The sequence below is a fragment of the Bubalus bubalis genome, chromosome 21, assembly GCF_019923935.1.
Source record: "Bubalus bubalis isolate 160015118507 breed Murrah chromosome 21, NDDB_SH_1, whole genome shotgun sequence".
NCBI lineage: Eukaryota > Metazoa > Chordata > Mammalia > Artiodactyla > Bovidae > Bubalus > Bubalus bubalis.
The window spans coordinates 3398569-3422967 of record NC_059177.1 but is presented as its reverse complement, the minus strand read 5'-3'; the positions used below and the strand labels follow the sequence as shown (position 1 = coordinate 3422967).

The 24399-nt window shown below is 43.8% G+C and overlaps 1 pseudogene; it reads left to right on the top strand.

Annotated features, from left to right (window-relative positions):
* The first annotated feature begins 4223 nt into the window (after positions 1–4223).
* On the top strand, positions 4224–16550 carry LOC123331057 (annotated as a pseudogene).
* The last annotated feature ends 7849 nt before the right edge of the window (positions 16551–24399 follow it).

Sequence of the window (24399 nt, the reverse complement as noted above, 5' to 3'; positions counted from 1 at the left end):
GGTGATGGACAGGGAGGCCTGGCGTGCTGCAGTCCATGTGGTCACAGAGTTGGACACTACTGAGTGACCGAACCGAATGACTGACTGACTGACACTAGCCATGAGGCAAAAAGGAATTAGGGAGCATGTGTATAACAGGAGTACAGTTTCCCTTATTAATAAGAAACTGATTTCCCTTATTATCCTACAGTATAGGATAGGTTGTGCTGCAGTAACAAAACAGCCCAGTAGCTCTGACCACACAGACATTGTTCCTTCACCCAAGTTCTCTCCAGTCCCATTGTCCGCCAAGGTAGTGCCTTCCAAGGGCCATGGTTCAACACTCAATTCCCTTTCATCTGGAACAGCTGTGCCACCTGGGCACAGAGCTTCCACAGTTGATCAGGCAAGTTGAAGGATGACCCAGAAGATGTGCCCTGCTGTTACAGATCAAACTGTGTCTCCTCAAAATGCACATGTTGAAGCCCTAGCATCCCTGTGACTGTATCTGGAGGCAGGACCCTTAGTTTGGCTAATATGAAATGAGGTCCTAAGGATGGGCCCGCCTCTGATGAGGATGGTGCCCTGATAAGGAGCAGATACAGCGAGAAGACTCTTGCTGGCTCTCCTGCTCTGCCCACCTGTGGGCACAGCAAGGCCACAGCAAGCAGGTGACCAGCTACAGCCAGGAGGACAGCTCTCTTCCGAAACCCAGTTTGCCAGCTCCTTTTACCATGACTGTGAGGAAAGAGATGTTTATTTTTCATTTTGTATTGTTTTTAATGTCCCACACTTTTTTTTTAATGTGGATGATTTATACAGTCTTTACTTAATGTGCTACAATATCACTTCTGTTTTAGTAGTTTTTATTTTTTTATTTTTGGCCACAAGGTATGTGGGATCTCAGCTCCCCACCCAGGGATTGAACCCTCACGCCTGCAGTGGTAGGTGGAGTCTTATCCACCGGACCACCAGGGAAGTTTCCGAAGTCTGTGGTATTTTGTCCTGGTGGCCTGAGCTAACTGATAACACACCTGCCTCAGTTCCAGGGTGACAGACAATGTATCTGACCCCAGACCATCCATGGGAACTAGTGATCTGGCTCCGCCTCATTGCAGAAGTTGTGTTGCTCATTCACCCAGAAGAGAAAGGGGAGCAAGTATCAGTGAGCACTGACAGGGGCTCCCACACCTCCACACACTCCTCAGTGAGGCCCAAACTCGCTCTGAGCTGGGGAGAAAACAAACAGGATTTCAGGAAAATAAGAAAGAGCAGGAACCCGTAAGGAATTTGTGTCACTTCCAATCCTCTTGGATTTAGACCCCAGGTACAGGAAGTATGTGAAATGAGTCTTTAAATTGTGGGTACTTCTGAAAATAGATGGCTTGATTGTGAATATACTCTGGGGTTTTTGAACACAGGAGTTTCCCAAGGTCCCAGGTGTGGTCAGGATATGAGGAAGCCACACCAGGGCATATGAGGAACTGATCTCCAGGCGCTTACAGGGATTTGGGTAGAAGACTGATGTAGAACATTCAAAAATCAGTAACACCCCAAGACTGAACATAAAAATAAGCTCAGGACAGAGTAAGCAGGTGGACACTCCATTCATGAGGGGAACTCTAGCATCTTTTCCAGGCTCCCTGGTGCTGGGTCCTGCAGGAAAACATTAACAGTAGAAGATGCTGACAAGGGCTGGGATTTATAGCGTCAATAAGGATAGTGGGATCCATGATCGCAGAGGCCATGTGGCATTACTTAACAGACAGAGGCAGGATGGATGAAATTACTGTGAGGAAAAACAAAGCCAAAGTAGCAACCAGGGAGTCTTGACCCGTGAAGATCTGTGACTACAGAGCACAGGCCACAGTATCTCGGGAACAGGGTCTGGCATGGCAGGACAGCCTCCCCTAGGCAGAGAAGACATCGCTGCCCTTATTCCATAGCTCTAAAAATGATGTACAGCATTTGGTGAGTCTCTATGAATTTTAGAGGCAACTCATACCACACTTGGGAATATTGCTCTGAGCCATTTATTAGGTGATGCCGAAAGGGGTGTTCAGAGCAAGAGAAGATTGTGCAGGTGTTCCAGGGTGTAGGGCGAGCTGTCCTGCCACTGAGGCCATAAGACTAACAGATGTCATGGTGTTAGGGACACTCTTGCTTAATAAGAATGCAGTGTATCATCCCTGACAAGCCTCTATAGAAGAGTCTAGTGCATATACCTTGGATTCTAGAATAAGGCCATGTTTTTAGTAGGAGAAACTGTTGGAAAACAGTTCCTAGAGTGCTAAGAAGCCCTGAGAGTGAAAGTGTGAGTCACTCAGTCATGCCTGACTCTTTGTGACCACCTCCCCACCCCCCCACCCCCCCGCAACCCAGGCTCCTTTCTCCATGGGATTCTCCAGGCAAGAATACTAGAGTGGGTTGCCATTTCCTACTCCAGGGGATCTTCCCAACCCAGGGATCTAACCCAGGTCTCCTGTACTGAAGGCAGATTCTGAAACCCTAGGAGAATCTTAACAGCCTGACCAGAGAACACCAAGAAAGCATGTGTCTGGGTTGCTCATTATGAACTGATACTATCAGATCCATCAAGCCATAATGTAGAGTGGCTGAAGCAGTCCTTCATATGATGAAAACAGTGACTCCAGGATCAGGCACAGACTGGTCTTGGAGGCACAAAGAACTTACAGGAGGAGGTGCCCCATCTCTCAACTCGTGTTACGTCCTCAGGGGGACACTGATCCTAGAAGGAGACATGTGGGTCAGGTCCCTGACAGATGGGCTTTGGGTATTGGTGCTGATGCTGCTGCCCTACAGAAGCCTGGTCTGAGGTGACCTGGAGGGAAATCCTCCCAGTGGACAAAAGTAAAAACAGGAAATGTGGTCTTTGTTTTGTATGGAGAAAGAAATGACCCGAGTTGAAATGTACAATAATATCCAATGCTGGGCATTGCTGAATGTCTCTTCTTATTGGTCAGCTGCCAGGAAAGAGTGAGACCAGAAGAGCAGAAACAGACATAGGGGTGAACTTATTGCAAAGGACACAAAACAAGCTCGTTTGTGTTTCGTGCTGGAGCTCACTCTAACGTGACCATTGCCCCAGAGCCTGGGCAAGGGGCCCAGGAACAGAGTTGTTATGTGATGGTGACAGCCATGGAGGTGGTGCGTGAGTCACACAGCAAGGAGCTCCTCTTACCACGGTCACCATTGAATACTCAGCCTGCCGAGAGCAGAGTCTGCTGCACTGTCTCCTGACGAGAGCTGCCAGCCACTTCCTGGTAGATTGATTTATTAGATGACTCCTATACTTACTGGAATTGATACCTATTCCAGACATGAAATCACCTTCCTGGCCTGGTCCCTCTGCTGGAACCTGACAAGTCAGCCTTTGGGTTTGCCAGGTGGCACTGGTGGTAAAGAACCCGCCTGCCATTACAGGAGACAGAAGAGACGTGGGTTTGATCCTTGGGTCAGGAAGATCCCCTAGAGGAGGGCATGGCAACCTGCTGCACTTTTCTTGCATAGAGAATCCCATGGACAATGGGACCTGGTGGGCTATGGTCCTTAGCATCACAAAGAATCAGATACAACTGAAGTGACTTAGCGCACACACAGCACATTTAGAATATTACTTATAGAATTGATACCTCTTCCAGACATGGGATTGCCTTCCTGGCCTACAGTCCCTCTGTTGGAACCATGTACAGACTTATAGAACATCTTTACAGCTGCCTATGATACCCATCACCACCAACTAAAAGACACTTTTTATGGTGATGGGCATTTGATCACTTGATCCACCATATATCAAATCACTCAGAAGCAATCGGCCTGACAGCATTGGAGTGGCTTACTGAAGTCTCCCGCAAGGCCCACCTCAGGGACAACAGCCTGGGAGTCTTGGACACCGTGCTCTGAGGCTTGGTGCTGAAGCCGTGGCTGATCCTCATGATGCTATGTCCCCAAAAGCCAGAGTCAGTGGCCTGGATGGCACCAAGGGGCACAAGCCAGGTAGAGAACACTTTCCATGCCCAGTTTCTGGTTTCTGAAATGTGTTCTTCTTGCCCCTAAAATGTTAGATTCCACTGGGTCGGATTCCACATAACCTTAACCTGCAGCTACCACCTTGCCATTTGGGGGCTCCTCGTTTCAGTAGAACATCAAGCGAGAAAAGGCATTATTATGTTGGCAGTCCTAACTGATCCCATTACCACGCAGGGGAAGGATGTTGTTACACAATGACGAGCAGGAAGGAGCACAGTACGGTACCTCGGGGCTTCCCTGGGGCATCGTTTAGTGCTTTTGCGCTCCGTAATAACTGTAAATGGGAAACTGCAGAAACCACAGTTCAGGAAAGGTAAAACAATTGAGGACTTACATCCCTCAGAGATGAAGCTCTGAGCTACCCTACCAAGCAAGCAACTTGTCTGCACTGAAGTGCTGAGTAAAGGAGAAGGAAATCAATAATGAGAGAGAGAGAGAGAGGCCATGAATGTTAATTGCAGCCCCAGAAGGAGTTGCGGAAGTAACAGCTGAAGCTGATTCCACAGATCCTCATGTTTAAGCATTTTGTACACTTGGAGGGGTGACCACAGCTTTGAAATCTCTGTGAATGTTAAAGATGGTGAAAAGCATGAGGAGACTGAGGTACTTCCGTGGACACAGTATATTGAGTAGCTTTGTACCCTAATTCACATCTTCCATCAAACCATTTACTCCAGCCATTGGCCCAACAACAGGCTTCTACCTGGAAGTTTCCCTGCCATGACACATAAAAGCACATCACTTCAGCTGCCCAGCTCCTCCCCTGAATCTGAAGTATAGACCAGCTGCAAGAACTCACCTGGAACTCACACATGGAAATCCTGAAAGTGCAAGGGAGCTAACACTTTATGAGGAAACATGAAAGGTGGGGGATGGGAAGTGTGGATAGAAAAATACTCCTCTCTCTGTCCTTTTGGCGGACAGTTCTGAAACACCTGATCCTTCAGAGGGATGTGGCAGAATTTATCACAGATAGACTGAAGAACGCACACTTCCATGGTATAATCAGGTTTTGATGATTCAGTGATCAAAAGACAAACAATTGAAAAATAGAGAAAGGGTCTGAACGGACATTTTCTCCAAAGATATACTAATGGTCAATAAGCACACAAGAGGTGTTCGCCATCATTAGCCAGGAAAGGCAAACCAAAGGCTCAATGTGATATCAATTCACACCTCCTACAATGGACAAAATAAAAAAAAACAGATGATAACAAGCGTTGCCGAGAATGTAGGGAAATTGAAACCCTCATTCATTGCACGTTAGAATGCAAAATGGTATAATCGTTTTGGAAAACAGGCCAGAAGTTTCTCAGAAGGTTAAACATAGAGTTGCCATATGACCCAGAAATGCCACTCCTAGGAATACACCCAAGAATACTGAAAGCACGGGTCCACACAAAACCTTGTATACTGTACCAAAGTTCCTGGCATCCTTTTAATAGCCAAAAAGTAGGCACAATACTAATGCCCACCAGCTGGTGAATGAATAATTAAAATGTGGTTTGTTCATACAAGGGAATGTTATTTGACAATAAAAAGATGTGCAGGGCTGACACATTCTGAAACCTGGCTGAACCCTGAAAACATGCTCAGTGAAAAGCGGGTCTCATGTGCTTCCCCCTACATGGAATAGGCAAACACATAGAGACAGAAAGTAGATTGGTGGTTACCAGGACCGGGGAGAAGGGACTAGTAAAGGAAACAAGGTTTCTTTTTGGATACTGAAAATGTTCTAAACTTTGACTGTGTTGAAGGCTGCACAACTGTTAGGGAAATTAAATAGTCTTCTTTAGGCTTCAGAGACGAAGCAGAGCAGGCCTCTGACCTCGCTTCTAACCTGCCTGGAGACTGCACCGTGAGTGCCCTGCCTGCCTGCTGTGAGCGCACCATAGATGAGACAGGGGAGGAATCTTGAGACGGTTGACACGCTGGAGGGGGTCTGGCCAACCAAGCCCCAGGATTGACACTCCAAGTTTTATAGGACAGAACAAATTGCATTAACGTGAAACCAGAGTGGCAGATTGCTCACAGATTGATGATGATATCACATTGCACCCTGGGATGACAAGCAGGAACCCTGAACTGCAGTTTTAAAAGTCTCAGCCATGCCGTAGATGGGGTGCTTGGGACCTTTTCTAAACTGGGACTCCAGATATGCTGTGACACAGGACTTCCCAGCACTGTTTGAGTCTGGATGTTGGTCAGAACCCAATTTGGTGATGTATCCTCTGCTGTTTCTACTTCTCTTTTCTTTTAATGTTTGTATATTGACAGTAAGCTAGATAATTTTCTAATAAATATTGGTATTACTTATATATAACGAGTGGCTTATTTTGTTAACAAATCCTTTGAACCTGAGATGAAAGTGAAAACTTTCTGCAAAACAACAACTTTGACACAAAAACTATGAAATTATACATTTCTTTTTTTTTTTTTTTGAAATTATACATTTCAAGTGGAGGAACTTTATGTTATATGGATTATATCTCCAAAAAAAGGCATTTTTTATTTTAAGAATGAAGACACTAAAGAATTGCACCCTTGTCTTGGCTTTTCCTCTAATCCTATTTTCCTTTCTCTCGAGTCTATTCCCTGGATCACCCTTCATAACGAACTACCTGCATGCAAGCCCTGATTCAGACTTTGCTTTCTGGGAAGAAGGCAGGATGGGCATAGGCGTCTGTGAGGGAGCACATTTCTCCTTGGAGAAAATAGTGAACGGTGGCACCACTACCAACATAGTCACCTAGGGAGACACTCAAGGTTTTTGCCTGCTTTACTTTCTTGTATCAATGGGATAAAGACCAAACCTCATATCCATTCCTATTTTCTCACAGCCTTTCTTCTCGAAGACTTTATGAACCCAGGCAAATACGATATCACTTATATGTGCAGTCTACAATCTGACACAAATTAACTTATCTACAAAAAAAAAAAAAAAACAGACTTAGATCATAGAGAAGAGACTGTGCTTACCAAAGGGGAGCAGGGTTGAGGGAGAGATGGACTGGGAGTTTGGGATTAGCAGATGCCAAAGGCAATGGCACCCCACTCCAGTACTCTTGCCTGGAAAATCCCATGGATGGAGGAGCCTGGAAGGCTGCAGTCCATGGGGTCGCTGAGGGTCGGACACGACTGAACGGCTTCACTTTCACTTTTCACTTTTATGCATTGGAGAAGGAAACGGCAACCCACTCCAGTGTTCTTGCCTGGAGAATCCCAGGGACGGGGGAGCCTGGTGGGCTGCCGTCTGTGGGGTCGCACAGAGTCAGACATGACTGAAGCGACTTAGCAGCAGCAACTAGTATATACAGGATGGCTAAACAACAAGGTCCTACTGTATAGCTGCTGCTGCTGCTAAGTTGCTTCAGTCGTGTCCGACTCTGTGTGACCCATAGACGGCAGCCCATGAGGCTCCCCTGTCCCTGGGATTCTCCAGGCAAGAACGCCGGAGTGGGTTGCCATTTCCTTCTCCAATGCATGAAAGTGAAAAGTGAAAGTGAAGCCGTTCTGTCGTGTCCGACCCTCAGCGACCCCATGGACTGCAGCCTTCCAGGCTCCTCATGGGATTTTCCAGGCAAGAGTACTGGAGTGGGGTGCCATTGCCTTCTCCATACTGTATAGCACAGGGAACTATACTCAATATCCCATGAGAAACCATAACAGAAAATATGAAAATGAATATATATATATATATATATATACACTCACTTATATACATATAACTGAATCACTTTGCTATACAGCAGAAATTAACACAGCGTTGCAAATCAACTATGTGCTATGTCGCTTCAGTCGTGTCTGACCCTTTGCGTCCCTATAGACTGTAGCCCACCAGGTTCCTCTCTCCATGAGATTCTCCAGGCAAGAACACTGGAATGGGTTGCCATTTCCTTCTCCAGGGGATCTTCCCAACCCAGGGATCGAACCCTTGTCTCTTACATCTCTGCAGTGGCAGGTGGGTTCTTTACCACTAGCACTACCTGGGAAGCCCTTCAATAAAATTAAAAAAAAAAAAATTAGGGTAAGAAAATGTACTGACATTAATTTAGAGTTTGTTTTTTTAATCCTGGGATAGGAATAAATAAGGGATACCTTTCCCTTCCTCATCTCTACAGGCCTTGAGTTCTGAGCCTGAGTAATGTACCCCATTGTAAGGATACATTACTTTTCTGTTGCAGAGTTGTCAGGCATGCAGACAACCACCAGCTACCAAAGTTTTCCTTAGGGGAAGGACAGAAGGAAGAGAGAATCTATTCTAGGGAGGACAATGGGAAGGGGCCTGTCTGATTCTGGATCTAAGACATGCAGAATGCACTCACCTCCTGCAGAGTCTAGAGCAGGAATCTATATACCTTTTCTGCAGAAGCGTTTCTTTGTTTTGACTTTGTGGGCTACAAAGTCTCTGTCACAACTGCTCATCTCTGTCCTTGGAGTGGGAAGGCAGCCAAAAGCTGCTGTAGACAATAAAATGGAATGAGCATGGCTGTGTTCCAATAAAACTTTATTTATGGAAACTGCCTTTCCTGGCATGGAAATTTTAATTTCTTATCATTTTCATGTGCCATGAAACATTATTCCTGTTTTGATCTTTTTTGGCCATTTAAAACCAAAACCACTCTCCACTCGTGGGCCAAATGAAACTGGTAGTGAGAGAACTTTCAGGAGGAAGTAAGTGCCACCAACCTTACCCAAGCAGCAAACTGGGGACCAAAGATAGGGCCTCTTGCTCATGCCTGGCACGGAGCAGGACGCTCACTCCAGATGGACAGGGGAGCCTGCAACAGGGCCCTGACTTGGGTACTTGTGTCTATGCTGGGGGCTGGGTATCATCCAGAGGCCCATGCCATGAACCCCAGGTTTTACTAAGACCCCCAGTGAAGGGAAACATCACCCAGGCTGACTTTGAATTATTTTCCTCCATGAAGACAACAGGTTTAAAGTATTTTTAATTTCCTTAATTTTTTTTTTTTTAGATTTTATTGAACCATGCTTGATATTGGGCTTCCCAGACGGTGCTAATGATAAAGAACCTGCCTGCCAATGCAGGAGACTTAAGAGACGTCGGTTCAATCCTTGGGTCTGGAAGATTCCCTGGAGGAGGGCATGGCAACCCACTTCAGTTTCTTGCCTGGGGAATCCCATGGACAGAGGAGCCTGGCGGGCTATAATCCATGGGGTCGGCAAGGACTCAGACACGACTCAGTGACTTAGCACACATGCATAATTGATAAACAATGTTGTGTTAATTTCTTCTGTACAGCAAAGTGAGTCAGTTATATAGTTACATACATTCGTTTTCATATTCTTTTCCATTATGTTTTGTCATAGGATATTGAATACAGTTCCCCGTGCCGCTATTATATATATATATATATATATACACATACACACACACACATATATTTTTTTTTAATTTGAAGTTTATACAATCCAGTTCTGAAAAACAGTAATGTCAAGTTTCTATATGTCCTCAGAAAAAGGCTGATGTACCTGGTCCTGAAGGAATATCAGGTCAGGGAGAGACTAGAATGTGAACCCAGAAACAAAAACTCACAGCTCAAGAAAGTATTTAATATTGACATAAAGTGACCTCTTTTTTTTCCTCGGCTAAATCCTGTCATTGCCAGAGGACAGCCAACTTGCACCCTCTGAGACTGGAAGCACAGCTTAAAGCTGCTTACCACAAGGGCAGACTTGCTTTGAAATCTACAGCTTTATTTAGGAATGCATATCAATTTGTATTCTCCTCCAGAGCCTAGCTGTGTGTGTGTGTTTTAATATAAAAATTGCATGTTAAACTGTTTACCATCAAAGAAAACCAGTGGTCCTGGAAGATGCATGGTGTTTACCTTGTAGCTTTGAGGACCCCCGGGCAAACCACCTTATTCCCCAAGGGCACACACCCTGTATCTGAGGTGCAATAAACTACATCACACTGCAGATTTCAATCAGGCCCTGGAGACTCAGTTTTTATTAACAGAGCATGATTGATGTGGGTTTCAAGACCCCATCCTCTGGGACAGGACACTGGTTCTCGAAGTGTGGCCCCAGGATCAGCTGCAGCATCAACTGGGAACTTGACGGAAATGCAGTCTCGACTGCGCCAAAGGACCCCTGGATCATCAGGTCTGAGGGTGGAGCCCAGCACCCCTCTCCAGGGGATTGTGATGCCCCTTCAAGCCTGAGAACTGCTTCTGCAGTGGAAGAAGTTGGAAGGAGCCATAAAAACGTTTTAAAATTTCATTACTTCACCACTCAGCCACGAGAAACAAGGAAAATGTTCCATTTGCAGCAATATGGATGGACCTAGACATGATCATACTCAGTGAGGCTAGTCAGAGAAAGATAAATCATATCGATACCACTTACATGTGGAATCTAAAAGAATGGTGTAAGCAGAGTTCCTTACAAAACAGAAATAGACTCATAGACAAAGAAAACAAACAAAGTTATGGTAACCAAAGGGGACAGCTAGGGAGGATGTTAGATAAATTAGGAGCATGGGATTATCAGATACACAGTACTATATACAAAATAGATAAGGGACAAGGACTTGGTGTATAGCACAAGGATCTATATTTAATACCTTGTAATAACCTACAATGGAAAAGAATCTGAAAACGTGTGTATATATATATATACACGTGCACACACACACATGCGCATATATACATACATATGTAACCTGGTGGCTCGGTGGTAAAGAATATGCCTACCAATGCAGAAGATGCAGGTTCAATCCCTGGCTCAGGAAGATCCCCTCCAGAAGGAAAGGGCAACCCTCTCCAGTATTCTTGCCTGGGAAATCCCGTGAACAGCAGAGCCTGACAGGCTACAGCTCAGTCAGTTCAGTTCAGTCACTCAGTCATGTCTGACTCTTTGCGACCCCATGGACTGCAGCACACCAGGCCTCCCTGTCTATCACCAACTCCCGGAGTTCACCCAAACCCATTGAGTCGTTGATGTCATCCAACCATCTAATCCTCCGTCGTCCCCTTCTCCTGCCCTCAAACTTTTCCAGCATCAGGGTCTTTTCAAATGAGTCAGTTCTTCGCATGAGGTGGCCAAAGTATTGGAGTTTCAGCATCATCATCAGTCCTTCCAATGAAGACTCAGAACTGATCTCCCTTAGGATGGACTGGTTGGCTCTCCTTGCAGTCCACGGGACTGTCAAGATTCATGGGGTTGTAAAAGAGATGGACATGACTTAGCAACTATAATAACAACAAAAACAGTTATATATTTGTGTGCATGCGTGCTCAGTTGTGTCTGACTTTTTGCGACCCAATAGACTGTAGTCCACCAGGCTCCTCTGCCCATGGGATTTTCCAGGCAAGCATGCTAGAGTGGGTTGCCATTCCCTTCTCCAGGGGATCTTCCTAACACAGGGATCAAACCCAGGTCTCCTGCATTGCAGGAAGATTCTTTACCATCTGAGCCACCAGGGAAGATATATATATATATATCTGAATCACATTGCTATACACCTGAAACTAATACAACATTGTAAATTGTTGTTCAGTCACTCAGTCATGTCCAACTCTTTGCGACCCCATGGACTGCAGCACACCAGGCTTCCTTGTCCTTCACCCCCTCCTGGAGCTTGCTCAAACTCATGTCCATTGCATCAGTGATGCCATCCAACCATCTTATCCTCTGTTGTCCACTTTTCCTCCCGCCTTCCATCTTTCCCAGCATCAGAGTCTTTTCCAGTGAATCAGCTCTTCACATCAGGAGGCCAAAGTATTGGAGCTTCAGCCTCAGCATCAGTGCCTCCAATGAATATTCAGGGTTGATTTCCTTTAGGATTCACAGGTTTGATCTTCTTGCAGTCCAAGGGACTCTCAAGAGTCTTCTCTAACACCACAGTTCAAAAACATCAATTCTTCAGCGCTCAGCCTTCTTCATGGTCCAGCTCTCATATCCATACATGACTACTAGAAAAACCATACCTCTGACTATACAGACCTTTGTTGGCAAAGTAACAGCAATTGCAAATTGATCACACTTCAATTTAAAAATGCTTATTAAAAGACCTTCATTGTGAATGACTCCCTCCAGCCTCTCTGCCTCACCTTTCCCATCAGTAGAATCAGGGTATCACCTTGCTGTCAAGATTGCCTTGAGAATTAAATCAGATCTGCCCAGACATCCAGAAAACACCAAACACAGCACCTGATGATCAGAAACCTCAGCATGAATGTTGTTTTCCTCCTTTTCCAACTGGAATCACATATTAAATTTGAGGTATATAAGTACAACTGCAAGTAATGATCTATTTCCATGAGATGATATGAGAAATGTGGCTGAAACATTTCCCCAGGAGACACCTTCACCACATCCATCCCTCCCATCTACATTATTTGCATATTCCTGATGTTCCACAAATGAAATTTTAAATCAAGTCATTATCAAAGTTGAAAAACATTTAGGCTAAAATGTATTGGTGACAAATCAATTTTCCAGCAGCATAGTTTTTCTTTGATTTTAAGAGTTCCTTTGGGAGCATTCATTTATAAATTATCCAATTTAAAGCACAAAAAAATATTCTCTGCAATACCAGCTTCAAAGAATAGCAAATTGTAAAGGGCACCATTTGCTTATACATCCAGAATTGAGAAAAATCTTTTAAAGTTGCCTTCTGGTTTCTCACAAAATCAAGCTATACTCACTTGTCTTTATTCTCACTCTTCTTTCCTCATTTATTCAGCCAAACTGTTCAAATAAACTTTGAATAGCTATCACAAAACAATTCAGATATACAGAGAAAACAAATATGCAAACTGACAAATTAAAAAAAATCTCTTTATGCATAGGGGAGTTACATAAATGTGTTTCTCCAGTTTTCCTCTTTTTAATAAGAATACTTTTGCATGGAATGTGGTAATCTACATGACATACGCATAAGAATGCATACATGTGTTCCTACGCCTGCTCTCACTGACAAACACATACACACACTCTCAGTTCAGTTCAGTCGCTCAGTCGTGTCGGACTCTTTGCGAGCCCATGAATCGCAGCACGCCAGGCCTCCCTGTCCATCTCCAACTCCCGGAGTTCACCCAGACTCATGTCCATCGAGTCAGTGATGCCATCCAGCCATCTCATCCTCTGTCGTCCCCTTCTCCTCCTGCCCCCAATCCCTCCCAGCATCAGAGTCTTTTCCAATGAGTCAACTCTTACACACGCTCTACTTTCTGTATAACAGAGTTAACCTTAAGGCCACAGGCTCTCAAGTATTGAATTTTCAATTACTTGGGAAAGAATGAAATGGACACTTATGGATAAAAACTTGGCTCTGAAAATAAATGAAATAACCCAGATAATTTTGAGGTTATGACCTAGGGGATAATTTGAGGTATGGGCCTATTTTAGTTTACTTAACAGTATAACCTGTTTTCAAAACGTTTTTTAATTTTCTAATTTTTTCAGTACCACTACACCCTGGAGTAGAAACTATTTATAAATCATCAGTGAATTGGTTAATTTTGAGTCCTTCCTTTAGAACAGGCTCTCAAAGGGCCTTCATGAGGCAACATTTTGCTGACCTGCTTCTGATGACTGTACACTTCTATAAAGAACTTGGACTCTGCATTTTTCTTAGTGTGGACCATTTTTAAACTCTATTTATTGAATTTGTTATAGTGATGCTTCTGTTCTGTATTTTGTATTTTTGGCACCAAGGCATGTGGGATCTTAGCTTCCTGACTGGGGTTTGAACTCACAGCCCTTGCAGTGGAAGCACCGAGTTCTTAACCATTGGATCACCAGGGAAGTTCCTGGACTCTGCATTTATAAAACATTATCTTATGTCATTTTGTCTCTCCTTGACTAAATTTTCTCCATGTCTCAATCTATATGAGATTATGATATTTCAGAAGCAAAGTTCAGTTCAGTTCAATTCAGTTCAGTTGCTTAGTCATGTCCAACTCTTTGCAACCCCATGGAATTGAGTTGATGATGTCATCCAACCATCTCGTTCTCTTTTGCTCCCTTCTCCTCCTGCCCTCAATCTTTCCTAGCATCAGGGTCTTTTCCAATGAGTCAGCTCTTCACATCAGGTGGCCAAAGCATTGGAGCTTCAGCCTCAGCATCAGTCCTTCCAATGAGTATTCAGGGTTGATTTCCTTTAGCATTGGCTGGTTTGATCTCCTTGCTATCCAAGAGACTCTCAAGAGTTTTCTTTAGGACCGCAGTTTGAAAGCAACATTTCTTTGGCGCTCAGCCTACTTTATGGTCCACTAGTCACATATGAACATGACTACTGGCAAAACCATAGCACTGACTATATGGACCTATTGGGCAAAATGATGTCTCTGTTTTTTAATACACTGTCTAGATTTTTCATAGCTTTTCTTCCAAGGAGTAAGCCTCATCTATGAAGTGAGGGCAAAATAGTACACTTTGATATGATGTATGTGTTAGTTGCCAGTCATGTCCAACTCTTTGCAACCTCATGGACTGTACAGACAGGCTCTTCTGTCTATGGGATTCTCCAGGCAAGAATACTAGAGTGAGTTGCCAGTTCCTTCTCCAGGGGATCTTCTTGACCCAGGATCAAACCTGAATCTCCCATATTGAAGCAGATTCTTTACCACCGTCTGTGCCACCAGGGAAGCCCTGATATGATAGTTATGAGGATTATATTAAATCATTTGTCCATATGTATTACTTAATAAATGTAAGACATTATTAGAAATAGCTTTCCTGCTGTTGATGGATACACTTTGTCATTTTTCTATCTCTCCCAAGAGAAATTAAGATTCTAGGTTGACAACTGATACAAACATTCGCCCGACACTGATTCATGCATTCAACAATTTGTGTTTGTGGACTGCCTATCAGGCACCCAGTCTGGTAGAACTCATAGTCTAATGGAGAACATAGACACACAGGTAATTAAGAGTTCGTGTTGGGAGGAGAATAAATAAGGCATAACGAGAAACAGAAATGGTTTATTTCACAGAGGAATTGGGGCTGTCGAGGTAGATAATTTTTTAGGAATCTGAGATAAGGTGAGCTCAGCTATAAATAAGAGACACTAAGGTAAAATGTTCTGGGACTATCCTCATGGTTATATTTCCTGCCCAATTAGCAAATATTTTTGAGAACTTTCTTTTTGCTAAGAACTGCAGATACGCACATTTCTGCTCTAACATTAAATACACTTTACTAAAAAACTTTGCATCCTGTATTATGGGGGAAAAAATAGGAGTGGGGGAAATTCAATCAAAACTTAGGAAACTTTGGAATAGAACTTTAACACACATACTAATAATCTTAATAAAAGTTACTAGTGGAAGTAAAGCCCCAGCATCACTTGAACTTACCATTTCTCACAAGCCCTGTACCTTGGAGTTTGTTCTCCTCCCCCACATCCTCTTTAGAGATGTAGGGCCTGAAAACATTTAAGAGTTTAATCAAAATGAAAACTAGAGTTTGGGCCCTGGGCTTGCAGTGGTGCCCAGGGCTACCCAAAGGTGGTGGGAGCCAGAGCAGGAGCCGAGGTGGGGTTCAGGCCTGCTCTCAATCCACACCCATGCATCCCTGAGCAGCCTTGCACACCCCCACCCTCAGCCTGCAGGATGCACCATGTGTTGGGGACCTGGGCTTTGGAGACCAGTCCCTGACCTACCCACCGAGGTCTTTTCATGGCGCTGGGCACCAGCATGATGGTGCTCAGTCCCCTGCTGCTCTACGTGAAGCTGCTCATCAGATGGGTCGTGAGCCCCCACCATTGGGACCAGCGTGCTGGGGAGGGAGGTCCTCTACTCTCCAGACTTCTTCACCTATGCCGAGGACACTGCAAGTGGACAGGAAGATAGGCTCTTCCAAGGCCTGAGCCTTTTGCTGAGACATCTACCAGCCTCTCCACTGACCTGGGCAGCATGAAGGTTTTTCCTCCAGATGAGATGGAGAAGCTGTCCAACAAGGATGACACGGGGACTTCTCTGAAGAGCGGAGAGAAGGAGACCTACCAGATGATGCTGATACAGACCATGTCCTGTGTGTCGTCCCACCCCCTGGGTGTCATGTCAACAGCTGCTTAGTCCATTTCATGAGGCCAGAGGCCAAGCACAGCAGAGAGTTGAGCTCCATTGGCAATATTTTCAAAGAGGGTTGCTGAGATTCTCTGTCAGCTTAGTCCCTCACCTCCTGGGAGACTCAATTTTCCTGCGAGACTATCACCTGCTGACCCCTCCCTCAGTGCCCCTCCCCATCCACCATCCCTGGTGGATGATCACTCCATGGACTGACCATCGGGAGCCAACCCAAATTTGTGATGGGGATGCCAGTGAGCATGCTGACTTCTCTCTTCCTGCTGGTGGGTGGATCTCATGGCTGTGAACAACTGTGGGCCACAGGCGGGGCCTCCCCTCTCACTCCACAGGGTTCAAGTCTGGATCCACGGCTGGAAGGACCTGAGGGGGTGGGGCCAGCATTTTTGCAGCACCCCCTGCCCCCACACCTTTCTGCCACCAAGTGTCATCAGAATCCTGCTTTGCCCAGAATAACGTGAACCACCTGAAAAAAACACTGCAGCCCCTAAACAATAAGGACCTACAGTAAAGCACAGGGAACTAATTCAATATCTTGTAATAAACTATAATGGAAAACAGTCTGAAAAAGAATACATACATAGATATAATCGAACCACTTTGCTATACACTTGAAACATAACATTGTAAATTGACTCTATTTCAAGTTTTTTTTTTTGTTTTTTTTTTTTTTGTTTGTTTTTTTTTTTTAAATACACATACAGACAAACCCACAGTGTCAGCCTGGCCACCATGAATGAGGTCTGATACTCTCTGAGCACCTTTAAGACCTCCAGCCCAGTTGGTCTCCAGGTTCCACATTTGCCCTGTGCCTGCACAGAAGCAGGGGCTGGGTGGGGGTTAACCTGAGCTCAAGTGGCTTGGCCACCATTACACCTGGGGAAGCGAGTAGGGCTGGGGAACTGGGGCAGAATCCCCTTCGGTTCAGTTCAGTTGCTCAATCTTGTCCAACTCTTTGCAACCACATGGACTGCAGCCCGCCAGGCTACCCTGTCCATCACCAACTCCCAGAGCTTGCTCAAATTCATGACCATTGAGTTGGTGATGTCATCCAATCATCTCATCCTCTGTCACCCCCTTCTTCTCCTGCCTTCAATCTTTCCCAGCATCAGGGTCTTTTCCAATGAGTCAGTTCTTTGCATCAGGTGGCCAAAGTAGTGATGTTTCAACTTCAGCATCAGTCCTTCCAATGAATATTTAGGACTGATTTCCTTTAGGATTGACAGGTTTCATCTTCTTGCAGTCCAAGGGACTCTGAAGAGTCTTCTCCAACACCACAGTACAAAAGCATCAATTCTTCAGTGCTCAGCTTTCTTTACAGTTCAGCTCTCACATCCATACATGACTACTAGAAAAACCACAGCTTTGACTATACAGACTTTGGTGGTAAAATCAAGTCTCTGATTTTTAATATGCTATCTAGGTTGGTCATAGCTTTTCTTTCAAGGAGCAAGTGTCTTTTAATTTCATGACTGCAGTCACCATCTGCAGAGATTTTGGAGCCCAAGAAAATAAAGTCACTCACTGTTTCCATTGTGTCCCTGTTTATTTGCCATGGGACCAGATGCCATGATCTTTGCTTTTTGAATGTTGAGTTTTAAGCCAGCTTTTTCACTCTCCTCTTTCATCCTCATAAACAGGCTCTTTAGTTCCTCTTTGCTTTCTGCCATAAGGGTGGTGTTCACCAGCATATCTAAGGTTATTGATATTTCTCTCTGCAATCTTGATTCCAGCTTGTGCTTCATCCAGCCCAGCATTTTGCATGATGTACTCTGCATATAAGCTAAATAAATAAGGTGAAAATATACAGTCTTAATGTACTCCTTTCCCAACTTGGAACTAGTCTGTTGTTCTTTTTCTGGTGCTAACTGTTGCTTCTTGACCTGCATACAGATTTCTCAGGAGGCATGTACAGCAGTCTGGTATTCCCATCTCTCTCAGAACTTTACACAGTTTGTTGTAAACCACACAGTCAAAGGCCTTAGACTAGTCAATAAAGCAGATTTTTTTCTGGAATTCTCTTGCTTTATCTATGATACAACAAATTTTAGCAATTTCATATCTGGTTCTTCTGCCTTTTCTAAATCCGGCTTGAACATCTGGCAGTTCTCTGTTCACATACTGTTGAAGCCTGGCTTGGAGAATTCTGAGTATTACTTTGCTAATGTGTGAAATGAGTGCAATTGTGCAGTAGTTTGAACATTCTTTGACATTGCCTTTCTTTGGGACTGGAATGAAAACTGACCTTTTCCAGTGCTGTAGCCACTGCTGTTCTCTACTTCAGTTCAGTTCAGTTGCTCAGCCGTGTCCGACTCTTTGCAACCCCATGAATCGCAGCACCCCAGGCCTCCCTGTCCACCACCAACTCCCGGGGTTCACTCAGACTCACATCCATCGAGTCAGTGATGCCATCCAGCCATCTCATCCTCTGTCGTCCCCTTCTCCTTCTGCCCCCAATCCCTCCCAGCATCAGAGTCTTTTCCAATGAGTCAACTCACTGGCATGAGGTGGCCAAAGTACTGGAGTTTCAGCTTTAGCATCATTCCTTCCAAAGAAATCCCAGGGCTGATCTCCTTCAGAATGGACTGGTTGGATCTCCTTGCAGTCCAAGGGACTCTCAAGAGTCTTCTCCAACACCACAGTTCAAAAGCATCAATTCTTCGGCGCTCATCCTTCTTCACAGTTCAACTCTCACATCCATACATGACCACAGGAAAAACCATAGCCTTGACTAGACGAACCTTTGTTGGCAAAGTAATGTCTCTGCTTTTCAATATGCTATCTAGGTTGATCATAACTTTCCTTCCAAGAAGTAAGTGTCTTTTAATTTCATGGCTGCAGTCACCATCTGCAGTGATTTTGGAGCCCCAAAAAATAAAGTCTGACACTGTTTCCACTGTTTCCCCATCTATTTCCCATAAAGTGATGGGAACAGATGCCATGATCTTTGTTTTCTGAATGCTGAGCTTTAAGCCAACTTTTTCACTCTCCTCTTTCACTTTCATCAAGAGGCTTTTTAGTTCTTCTTCACTTTCTGCCATAAGGGTGGTGTCATCTGCATATCTGAGGTTATTGATATTTCTCCTGGCAATCTTGATTCCAGCTTGTGCTTCTTCCAGCCGAGCGTTTCTCATGATGTACTCTGCACAGAAGTTAAATAAGCAGGGTGACAATATACAGCCTTGATGTACTCCTTTTCCTATTTGGAACCAGTCTGTTGTTCCATGTCCAGTTCTAAAAGTTGATTCCTGACCTGCATACAGATTTCTCAAGAGGCAGGTCAGGTGGTCTGGTATTCCCATTTCTTGAAGAATTTTCCACAGTTTATTGTGATCCACACAGTCAAAGGCTTTGGCATAGTCAAAAAAGCACATATAGATGTTTTTCTGGAACTCTCTTGCTATGTTGGCAATTTGATCTCTGGTTCCTCTGCCTTTTCTAAAACCAGCTTGAACATCTGGAAGTTCACGGTTCATGTATTGCTGAAGCCTGGCTTGGAGAATTGTTTGCATTACTTTACTAGCGTGTGAGATGAGTTCAATTGTGTGGTAGTTTGAGCATTCTTTGGCATTGCCTTTCTTTGGGATTGGAATGAAAACTGAACTTCTCCAGTCCTGTGGCCACTGCTGAGTTTTCCAAATTTGCTGGCATATTGCGTGCAGCACTTTCACAGCATTATCTTTCAGGATTTGAAAGAGCTCAACTGGAATTCCATCACCTCCACTAGCTTTGTTCGTAGTGGTGCTTTCTAAGGCCCACTTGACTTCACATTCCAGGATGTCTGGCTCTATGTGAGTGATCACACCATCATGATTATCTGGGTCGTGAAGATCTTTTTTGTACAGTTCTTCTGTGTATTCTTGCCACCTCTTCTTAACATCGTCTGCTTCTGTTAGGCCCATACCATTTCTGTCCTTTATTGAGCCTGTCTTTGCATGAAATGTTCCCTTGGTATCTCTAATTTTCTTGAAGAGATCTCTAGTCTTTCCCATTCTGTTGTTTTCCTCTATTTCTTTGCATTGATTGCTGAAGAAGGCTTTCTTATCTCTTCTTGCTATTCTTTGGAACTCTGCAATCAGATACTTATCTCTTTCCTTTTCTCTTTTGCTTTTCACTTCTCTTCTTTTCACAGCTATTTGTAAGGCCTCCCCAGACAGCCATTTTGCTTTTTTGCATTTCTTTTCCATGGAGATGGTCTTGATCCCTGTCTCCTGTACAATGTCACGAACCTCAGTCCATAGTTCATCAAGCACTCTATCACATGTAGGCCCTTAAATTTATTTCTCACTTCCACTGTATAATCATAAGGGATTTGATTTAGGTCATACCTGAATGGTCTAGTGGTTTTCCCTACTTTCTTCAATTAAGTCTGAATTTGCCAATAAGGAGTTCATGATCTGAGCCACAGTCAGCTCCTGGTCTTGTTTTTGTTGACTATATAGAGCTTCTCCATCTTTGGCTGCAAAGAATATAATCAATCTGATTTTGGTGTTGACTATCTGGTGATGTCCATGTGTAGAGTCTTCTCTTGTGTTGTTGGAAGAGTGTGTTTGCTATGACCAGTGCATTGTCTTGGCAAAACTCTATTAGTCTTTGCCCTGCTTCATTCCATATTCCAAGGCCAAATTTGCCTGTTACTCCAGGTGTTTCTTGACTTCCTACTTTTGTATTCCAGTCCCCTATAATGAAAAGGACATCTTTTTTAGGTGTTAGTTCTAAAACGTCTTGTAGGTCTTCATAGAACCGTTCAACTTCAGCTTCTTCAGCATTACTGGTTGGGGCATAGACTTGGATTACTGTGATATCAAATGGTTTGCCTTGGAAACGAACAGAGATCATTCTGTCATTTTTGAGATTGCATCCAAGTACTGCATTTCAGACTCTTTTGTTGACCATGATGGCTACTCCATTTCTTCTGAGGGATTCCTGCCCACAGTAGTAGATATAATGGTCATCTGAATTAAATTCATCCATTCCAGTCCATTTTAGTTTGCTGATTCCTAGAATGTTGATGTTCACTCTTGCCATCTCCTGTTTGACCACTTCCAATTTGCCTTGATTCATGGACCTGACATTCCAGGTTCCTATGCAATATTGCTCTTTACAGCATCGGACCTTGCTTCTATCACCAGTCACATCCACAGCTTTAAATCTGCCTGCAATGTGGGAGACCTAGGTTCAATCCCTAGGTTGGGAAGACCCCCTGCAGGCAATTTACCCATTCCAGTATTCTTTCTTGGAGAATTCCCTGAGTTGAGGAGCCCAACAGTCTACAGTCCATGAAGTCATAAAGAGTCAGACACAACTGAATGACTAACACTTTCACTTTCCCCTTAGCGGAAGATTTACCAAGTCTGCCTTGTGTGGGGCAGGTCTGGTCAGGCAAAAACTCATGGGATCAGGTGCCACGATCCCATTCAAACCCCTCCAGCCAGCCCTGGCTCTCATCCTACAGCTTGGCTGGGAATGTTGCTCTCCTGCTTTGTAAATAGCACGTGACCCCCTTTCAAGAGCCACCAACATGTCCGGACTTGTGCTGAAGTTCTGGTCCGGTTCTGCCTTCATTTTTCTCAACACTACTTTTCTGATAAAAATGCAGCACTTTCTGAATGGGACATCATGTGAATGCTCAGAATGTCCTCCATTCATTGTTTTAATGATGACACCTCACGTGCAGGACTTGGTCTCCCATGCAGCTGTGAACACCCAGATATTAGGCAGATCAAGCTCTCTGGTCCTACCCAGTTTAAAAGTTCCTAATAAGATTTTGATCTTTTCTCCCTCAAATAACTGTAGTGGTGGTGATTTGGGGGGGGGAAATCCTTACACTCTGAAGGGGATCAGAACATGCCAGCCCCAAATTGCCACCCTGCCATGTGGATGATTTTGAGCTGCAAGTACTTGACAAACAGCAGATGCAGGAAGGGCTCTCTGATCACCCTCATTCTACCTAAAAATAGGACATAGGATTTCCTGTGAGCAAAGTGCCCACCATGCACTAAGAAGAAGAGAACATTCTTCTGTCCAGACATGAAATGTGGATGCCACAATGAATCTGTGCAAACAAACCTACTCAAATAACCTTTACCTCTCATTGCTGCTGCTAAGTCACTTCAGTCGTGTCTGACTCTGTGTGACCCCATAGACGGCAGCCCACCAGGCTCCGCTGTCCCTGGGATTTTCCAGGCAAGAGTACTGTAGTGAGGTGCCATTGCCTTCTCCACATATTTCCTAACTTTCCCAAAATTTAGCATCCCCAGCCCAGCCCCTTCGCCATGTATGATCTCCACAGTGAACTGTTCTTTGTTAACATGGCATGGAAGATCCCAGGTCTATCCCATTCCTACACCATTTTTCTTCTCTATGAAGGCTTTCAGGCTACATAAAATATTAACATCAACTAAAATGTGCATGCATTTCTCCTGTTGATCTGTCTTTTGTAGGCTTAACTTGAAGGCCTCTGCACACAACCTATGAGGATAGATGAAAAGTCTTAAGCTTCACTAAAAACCGGAAATTCTGCACTCACAATTTCTTTTTTAAATATCTTTGCAACATCTTTATCTACTCTTGAAATCTTTCCTTTGAATAAGGATAAAGATAGAGATTGCTTTGTTCTCAAGCAATAGATAGATTCTTCACTTGATTTTTTAAATTTGCTTTTAATTAGAGGATAATTGCTTTATAATATTGTGTTGGCTTGTGCCATACAACAGCATAAATCAACCACAATTACACACATGTCTCCTCCTTCCTGAACCTCCCCCCACTCTCCACCCTATCCCACCCCTCTAGGTTGTCACAGAGCACCCGGCTGAACTCCCTCTGCTCAATCAGCAGCTTCCCACTGGCTATCCATTTTACACATGATAGTGTATATATGTCAATGCTATCTTCTCAATTCATTCCACCCTTTCCTTCCCCCACTGTGTCCAAAGTCTGTTCTCTATGTCTGCATCTCTATTCCTGCCCTGCAAATAGGTTCATCAGTACCATTATTCTACATTTTGTATATATGTGTTAATATATGAAATTTGTTTTTCTCTTTCTGACTTACTTTACTCTATTTAACAGGTTCTGGGTTCATCCATCTCACTGGAACTGACTCATATCATTTTTATGGCTGAGTAATATTCCCTTGTAGATATGTGTCCCAACTTCTCATAGGCAAAACACTCTTTGATATGAGTCACAGAAATATCTTCTTTGACTCACCTCCTAGAGTCATGGAAATTAAAACAAAAATAAACAAGTGGGACCTAATTAAACTAAAAGCTTTTGCACAGCAAAGTAAACTATAAACAAGATGAAAACACAACCCTCAGAATGGGAGAAAATAATTGCAAATGAGAAAGGAACGCATGTGAGTAGTTCTGATGAGGTGGATGAAACTAGAATGTATTACACAGAGTGAAGTAAGGCAGAAAGAGAAAAAAATATCATATATTAACGCATATATATGGAATCTATAAAGATGGTACTGATGATCCTATTTGCAGGGCAGCAAAGGAGACACAAACATAATAGACTCTGGTCACAGTAGGGGAAGGAGTGAGAGAAAGAATAGCATTGAAACATATACCTTACCATATGTAAAGCAGATAGCCAGCAGGAATTTGCTGTATCATGCAGGGAACCCAAATCCAGGGCTCTGTGACAATGCAGCAGGGTAGAAGGGGTGGGAGGTGGGAGAGAGGCTCAAGAGGGAGGGGATATATGTATACCTAAGGTTGATTCATGTTGATATATGGTAGAAATCAACACGATATTGTAAAGTAACTATCCTCCAAACAAAAATAAAATTAAATTTAGAGAACAATAATTGCAAATGAAACAACTGACAAAGGATTAATCTCCAAAATATACAAGCAGCTTATACAGCTCCATATCAGAAAAACAAACAACCCAACCAAAAAGTGGGAGGAAGACCCAAACGGATACTTCCCTTGATTGTTTTTTTGCTCTCTTTTAAAAAAAGTTTTACTGGAGTATAGTTGCTTTATGACATTGTTAGTTTCTACTGTACAGCAAAGTGAATCAGCAAGACCTATACATACAACCCCTCTGTTTTAGATTTCCTTCCTGTTTAGGTCACCACAGATCACTCAGTAGAGTTCCCTGTGCTGTACAATAGATGCTCATTAGTTATCTATTTTACATTATACATAGTAGTGTATATATGTCATACTCAATCTCCCAATTTATCCCACCCCAGAAAACACAGATGTAGAGAACAAATGTATGAATTGCTTAATACCTTAACATAGCAGAAGTTAGCAGTTCCTGAAGCCAGTAAATCATCTGT